The sequence below is a fragment of the Mustela putorius genome, unplaced genomic scaffold, assembly GCF_011764305.1.
Source record: "Mustela putorius furo isolate JIRA1106 unplaced genomic scaffold, ASM1176430v1.1 tig00003858_pilon_pilon_pilon, whole genome shotgun sequence".
Lineage (NCBI taxonomy): Eukaryota > Metazoa > Chordata > Mammalia > Carnivora > Mustelidae > Mustela > Mustela putorius.
Window position 1 is genome coordinate 43,337,490 of NW_025422010.1, and position 7,386 is coordinate 43,344,875.

Consider the following 7,386-nt stretch of genomic DNA (forward strand, 5'->3'; position numbering starts at 1 on the left):
ATCTGGGGGTAGTGGGTGGGGTTGAGGCACAGGGCAGGGGTACCTCATAGGTCCAGAGGTTCACCCGTGGCTTTCACATAACAAGGCAGAGTGACCCACAGACAGTTACTAGCCAAGCACGTCAAACGGCTTCAAAAAAATTCTTGAAAGTCTGGAGACATGAAAGACGTTTTCTGCTAGCCGCTCTCAAGAGTGATACCTTCCCCGCCCCTGCCTGCAGGGGGACAACAAAACCCTTTAAATGGCCTGGAAATCCTAAACTAAGCTTTGCCCAGACCAAAGAATTGCTCCTACAGGGTCAAAGACAGGACGTTGTCGCCCTCCTCTGGTCACCGAGCAGCTTTGGTTTACTCCCTCTAAGGGGAGAGGAACAGCCAGCTAGAGCGGGCTGGGCAGTCTTGCCTTGCTGGGTGTGCAGAGCTGGGTCCTGAGATGTCTGGGAGCTGAACTACCAGGGGTTATGAAGTTAGCACCCTCCTGGTCGTCCTCGCTCGGCTTCACACACACACCGGCGTTCCTGGGCCCTCCATCCGCCCAGGAAGCAGGCTCCTGGGTCTCAGCCTGCCCACTTCTCCCATATGACCCCACAGACAGCCACGTTCCTCTACTCACTGCTTGAAAGACAAGTTCATGCCCTTTTCCATGTGTATTGCTAACCTCTACAGAGAACCTGGAAAGATATAATGCTCCCAGTTTATGATACCTGGCTTCCCCCTTTATAAGCTGGGTGGGTGGAACCCCAGCTTTTGGTTCTGAGGAAGGAACTCTCCAACACCCTGTCACCCTGTCCTACAATCCTCCCAGGGCCAGATGGACTCTTCACCAAGAAGGTCCCTCTCCCCCAGGCCGGTGATAAAGATCGGACTGGGCAAAATGTGTCCCTTTGACTCAGGTGGTCTAATTTCCTCCATGGAGATCTAACGGGGTGTGCTGTCCACTTCACCAGAATGTCCATCCTCCCTCTGCATTCGAGACGGCCTGGACTTCATGTAGCTAAAGAGATGCGGGCTCGGGGTGCCTGCAGAGATCTTCACTATCTTGCCCACCCAAAGATAGTTCCCTTACCAGCTGACCACTTCACCTCGATGAGTCCATCAGAATGATGTTCCGACTCACAACTAAGAGAAATGCAAAATAAAACTGCTCGGAGATGTCATTTTTCACTACGAGACTGGAGACTGATAATTCCTCATGTCAGCGAGCAAGTGGATAAACACGGGCACTTCCCTTTCCGTTGCACATGAAGGTGCCCATTGGTACAGCCTCTATAAAGAGTAAGTCAGCACTATCTGTCAAAATTTTAAATACGTGTTCCAGCAATTCAGGTTCTGAGTATTTATTCTACAGTGCACTTGTACATGGATCCAAAGACAAGGCTGTGTATTGCAACACAGTTTGTAGTAACAGAAGAAGAGGGAAATCCTTGACTTTCATCGTTAGGAGACGGTCAAATAAATCACACCACAACCACCCACAGAACATCATGAATTTCTTTTGGTAACGAGGCTCTTTACTATGTTCTCATGGGAAAATGTCTTCCAGGTTTATTGTTGGGTGAAAAAGGTAGTGGGTCATACAGTGTAATGTTTCCATTTGAACAGGAAGTATGTAGATTTATGAAGATATATATTTATATGTGTTTATAGATGCACAGAATATGCCTGGAAGGAAACTCAATAAACTGATGATATGATTTTTATGGGAAAGAGAATGAGGGGATAAGGAAGAGAAAGTCACATTTTACTCAATATTTCCTTTTCTAAATTGTAGTGAAATGCATATAATATAAAATTTACCATTTTAACCATTTTTAAGCCTATGCTTCAGTGGCGTTAAGCGCATTCACATTGCTGAGCAATATCACCACCATCCATCTCCAGGACTTTTCCATCTTCCCAAACTGAAGTTCTCTCCCCATTAAACACTGGCTCTCCATCCCCGCCCCCCAGACCCAGCTGACCCTTATGAAACTGACTACTCTAGGTCCCTCATGTAAGTGCAGTGATACAGTTATTTGTGGTTTTGTTTCTGGTTTATTTCACTTTGTATAATGTCTTCATCAATACATTTTTCTATCTTTAAAAGCACCAGAAGAGCTTTTTAAGAAACACTGATGCCCCGGTCTTCCCCCTAGGAAGCCTGACTTCAAGGTCACCTGGTTTTTCAGATGCTCCAGGGGATTCTAATGTTTGGCCCGACTGCGCATGCTCCCAGATCAGACTCACCTGAGATGCTCCCAGACACCCCAGGTCCCACCTCTGACTGACTTATTCAGAATTTTCAGGAATATGCTGTTTTAACCAACACTCTGAGTGACTCCCAGCAGACATCCTGGAGCTGAGAAGCCTCTGGGAAGCATTCTCCCACATCACACTCCGCCTGGGGAGTGTGGGAACTCAGCATGCTGCCTGGACCCGCATCAGGGATTGACGTGCATGGGGGCTGTCCCGCCTGGGTACTGTGGAAACAGAATGGGGAAAATAGACTATTTATGGAGAGAAAGCTGAGAGAAGTTCCTACTTTTTTTTTTATAGTGAGAATGATCATTTTCACAGTTCCTGTGATAGACTCGATTCTGAAATGATCCGATTTGGGGAGGGAGGTTATAGGAGCAGACATTCTGTTTCTTGTATCCTCCTCAGAGTGGGATCGAAGCAGCCCTGGTGTCAACCTCCAGCTGCCTGAGGGCGGAGAGAGGAGTGGGAATAAATGCACTGTCCAGAACACCAACCCATACAATCTCTCCCCATTCCTGTGTCCCTCCCCAGGGACAGTTGCTGCTCCAGGGGAAGCTGAGGGAAGGCGCCAGGGAGTGGTGGTCTCATCCGCCCACGTCCTCACTCCCCCACTCACCACCTCCCATGCACCGCCCACCCTCCCCCACACTGGCCAGTTAGTAGCTATTTAACTTTCTAGTCCCAGCTGAGCTCTCTGAGGCAGGGTGACCCTGATTGTCCCAGGTTAACCCTGAAGGTCCTCTGACCCAGGAAACCCCTTTATCCCAGGCAGACTGGGGTGATCAGTCACTCTGGGGGACACCACTAAGGTGGCGAACTTGTGACGGGTAAGAGAATAGTGGGTGCAGGACGAGAGGGGGTCCTGTATTAACACCTCCCCTGAGTCCAGATCTGCGAAATGAGCCCCAGTGACTCGTCCAAAGTCACAGAGCTGTTGTCAGGGGCAGTGATGTCCCAGCCTGGCTCTTCACCACCCAGCGGCCAAAATGACTTAGTTGGTATTTCCCAGAGGCAGAGGGACAAATTGAGTTTGGCTTCCCAGCCCTGGCTCCTAGTCAAGGAGGACCACCATGAGCCTCGACTACAACCATCTTCTCCAGCTTCGGGAACTGGTGCCCCTACCAATGGCTTACTTCCCTCTGTCCCTCCCTCCCCCCTTGCCGACCGCACAGGTTATGATACAGAGACTGCTGCATTAACCCAAACACACTCAACCCCCATCAGAGCAACCTTGCTCTTAGAGAGCGCAGGTGACTGTCCCCAAAATCTGCTTGGGGGGAATCCCTGGCTCAAAACCATCTCCTGGCCTGCCTGACTTTGAAAGTGTCTATTAGGGCAGTTCCGTCCGGGAGAAAGGGAAGGTGAGCCACATACACAAACCCCAGAGATGACTTTCAACCTCCGAGCAGCCATACGGAGAGACGGTAAAAAGAAACAAATGAAATTAATTTTGAAAAGTATCTTGTATTTAACTCAAGATAGCTAAAATATTGTCATTGAAGGTGTGATCAGTAGAAAACATTATTGAGATGAGATAGTTTACATTCTTTTTTTCATACGAGGTGTTTGAAATCCAGTGTGTCTTCCACGTGCAGCACATCTTGATTCAGATGAATCACGTTTATTTACTTATTTTTAAGATTTTATTTATGTGAGAGAGAGAGAGAGAGAAAGAGAGCCAAGGACAGTGATCCTGGCTGACCTCACTTGCCCTCTTTGCAGATTCTGGGCCCTGATGATACCAGCCACACTTCTGGATAGTTTTAGAAAGGGCAGGGCAGCAGGAGGGACCCAGCGAGCCTCCAGTGAAAGGGCCGCATTCAGAAGAACAAGGGAGTGTGCCTGGTGGGGCCCTAGGGGGGGCTGTGTTCGTCCTGCGGAGGGAGGAGTTAAGCTTTGAGGCCAGAAATAACTTCCCTCACCTCACAGCACATACCCAGCAGGAAAATCCCACAGTCGCCAACCCCTGCCTTAACAGTAAGCTGCACGTGACACCTTGCCCACTGTGTTTTTCTACAAGATACCACACCTCGCTAAGCTGCACGTATTCCCTCAGCGCAGCCGGGGAAGGGCCAGAAGGAGAGTGGGTGTGTGAGCCGGAAATGGGGCAAGGGGGCTGTCCGTTGGTGTTTTTTTTTTGTTTGGTTGGTTGGTTGTTTTCTGCCCAGCCATGAAAAAAAATGTTTTCCTGACTGTTGCTCTCATTAGTTGAGAGAGATCACCATTAATGATCTCTTACTAAAGAACTCTGAGGGGGAAGGACATCTGGAAGCTGAGCTCTCTGCCTTCAGCTGCCTCCCACAGGCTACACCGAAGGCTCCAGCTCTAGGAACACTTAGAAGCAGAGAGGGTGAGATCTGGATGCCCCTGAGAGAGAACATAAACCATCCTCCCCCTCAGACTCCTCCCCATTCTAGTCAGAAGAGAAGGGCTTTCCTTGAAGCCAGGTGGGGACCGTCCTGAGCCAACACTGGGGAAACCGAAAGATACCAGGCTTTGATTTCTTAGGCTGACTTCATTGATTGACATACATGTTTAAATCAGATTTAAGAAAAAGTCATGTGAAATCCAAAATGCTAGGCCAGCCTTTCCTTTTCTTGGGAAAGGTAAGAGCAAGGAGGTCGACCAAGAGTTATGTTGAAGTGTAAACACAGATCTAGGTAGGTCAAAGGGCCTTTAAGTTTAAACAGACTTGGGGGCACCTGGGTGGCTCAGTGGGTTAAGCCTCTGCCTTTGGCTCAGATCATGATCTCAGGGTCCTGGGATCAAGCTCTGCATTGGGCTCTCTGCTCAGCAGGGAGCCTGCTTAGCCCTGTCTCTCAGCCTACTTGTAATGTCTCTCATTCTGTCAAATAAATAAATAAATAAATAAAATCTTTAAAAAAAAAAGAAAAAGAAAAAGATTAAACAGACTTAACTGTGCATATTCTAGTATCTTCATGATAAAATCCTTTCTTTGTTTACTGAGAGTTAATGAGAAGCAACACTTACAAATAAGAGAGGTTAACCATCTAAACAAGTAACCCCTGTTTAATACAGGACATTGGGGTTGCTCTCTTAAGTCATACAATTTTTGTTTATGAAATTGAATCTGCTCACTAAAGTCAGAAAATAAGCTCATTTGCTTTGAGTTCATTTAATCCAGGACTCTGCACATTGTCTAGATTTTCTTACTGGTCAGGAAAATCGCAGATCCCTGGGTTTAGTCTCCTCAGGCTTGTAAAGGGTTAGTAAATAAACTGTCACTCTGAGAGTTTTAAATCCAAACAGATCAAGATTTTCATTTTTCCCTAACAGAGTCCTAAGTATCTTGAATCGAATTTGACCCCAATATTAGAATAGTCCAAAGAAAGAGTTGCCAAGGTTTCCACAATTTTTGAATGTTAGTCATTATTTCTTATCCATAAAGTTTGGGTGTAACAAAATTATATAAAATAGATACATGTTAAACTTGTAAACGATCCTAATTCACATTGTGACAGGGGTACTTATTATCTGGAGAAGCACCCTGATATATAGAACAATGTATTATACTCAGTTTTATTGTTTTTATATTTTTAAGATTTTTAATATTGCATATTACTTTTAAATCAGGGTCTCTGTTAGTGCTGTCTTTCCTTCTTCCCACAAATTCCCTTGTATTAAAGGCTCCATTGATCAGTGGCTACCGTGCCCACGAGCACAGCTCACCATGGGCTAACACCGTACCATTTCCACCCACTGTCTCATTTTACCATCACGGGACCTTGGGTGGTAGCTTCTTCCTCCCATTTCACAGATGAAAACCCTGAGGCGCTGAGTGGTTACGTGACTTGATGAAGGTACCTGGCGTGTCAGGTTTCCTGACACCAGCTCATGGGTCCTTCCAGCACACGTGATGTCACCTTTGGGACTGAGCTGCTTTCTTTCTCCAAGGAGACCATGCCTGCTGATGTAGTCAGTCCATGCAAGCATGTCGAAAGGCCCTGAATTTCCTATTGCATTTTCGCCCGGGCAGAGGCACGTGCCTCTAGCCGCATGGCTTAGGAAATGACATTTTAACTCTCTGATCTACGTTTCTGAAAAACATTTTCTTCTTGCAGGGAGACATTTGGGCCATTACCTGGTTAACATTTGCAAAGTGCTGCTGGAAATTCATTAGCTTGAAAGGAACATGATTACAGTAATCACACTCAGAAACAGAAGGTGGAGTGTTAATTATTAACAAGAGATCGCCCAAAAGATACAACACAGAATTATTAACGGAGCCACCAGGGCCATTCAGACAGAATGAAAAGAACCTATTGAAGCTGGCTCTGGAGCATAAAAAGCCACTGCTCTTGCTCTGAACACACCCAGACAAGAGCCCAGTGGGAGAAAATGACTAGCTCTTCTCGTTCAGTTACGATTCTCATTCTTATGGAAATATATTGGGCCATTCTAAAGCCAACTGCGAGGTGCTAGTTTCATGCTCAGGCAAGACACCAGTATTAGCAACTCCACAAATTCAATATTCTTTATTGAGCCCCCCTGGTGGGCAAGGCTCAATGCTACAATCCTCAGCACAGGGGGAGGAGAAAGAGGCAGAGCTGACTCTAGGACTATAATCTCTCATTGGGGAGGATCAAGATGACATTCCGATCCCACACTGAAAGCCAGGATGGGCCTCGCTGGAGACGTGGGCAGCATCGAGAAAAGAAGGAACGGGGACTGGAGAGCTGGTTGGAGGTCAGGAGCAAAATTAACCAACATGTCCTGAGCATCTTCTATGTGTCAAGCACTATGCAAAGTGTTTGATGTTGTACAATTGAATCTTTGTAGCATGCCATCACTATGGGTAGGATTATTATGTCCATTTCACTGATCAGCAAACTGAGGCTTGGAAGGCTGCCTTACCCAAGTTTATACCAGTAAATGGCAAAGCCAGAATCACAATGAGGAGGGCCTGATCAGGACCCATCTTCCCATCTTCCTAAGTGCTCTGCTCTACCTCTGAAAAAGAAGGACACTCGGAATGGTCTATCCACCCAGTGAATGGTGGATAGAAACAAACAAATGGAGGGTGAAGCATTCCAGGTAGGAGGAATTTAGGAAGAGCCGAGGGAAATCATAAGTTGGTGTCCGTTATGAAGAATCTTCCATGTCAGGCTTGGAAGTCTGCTTAACTCGA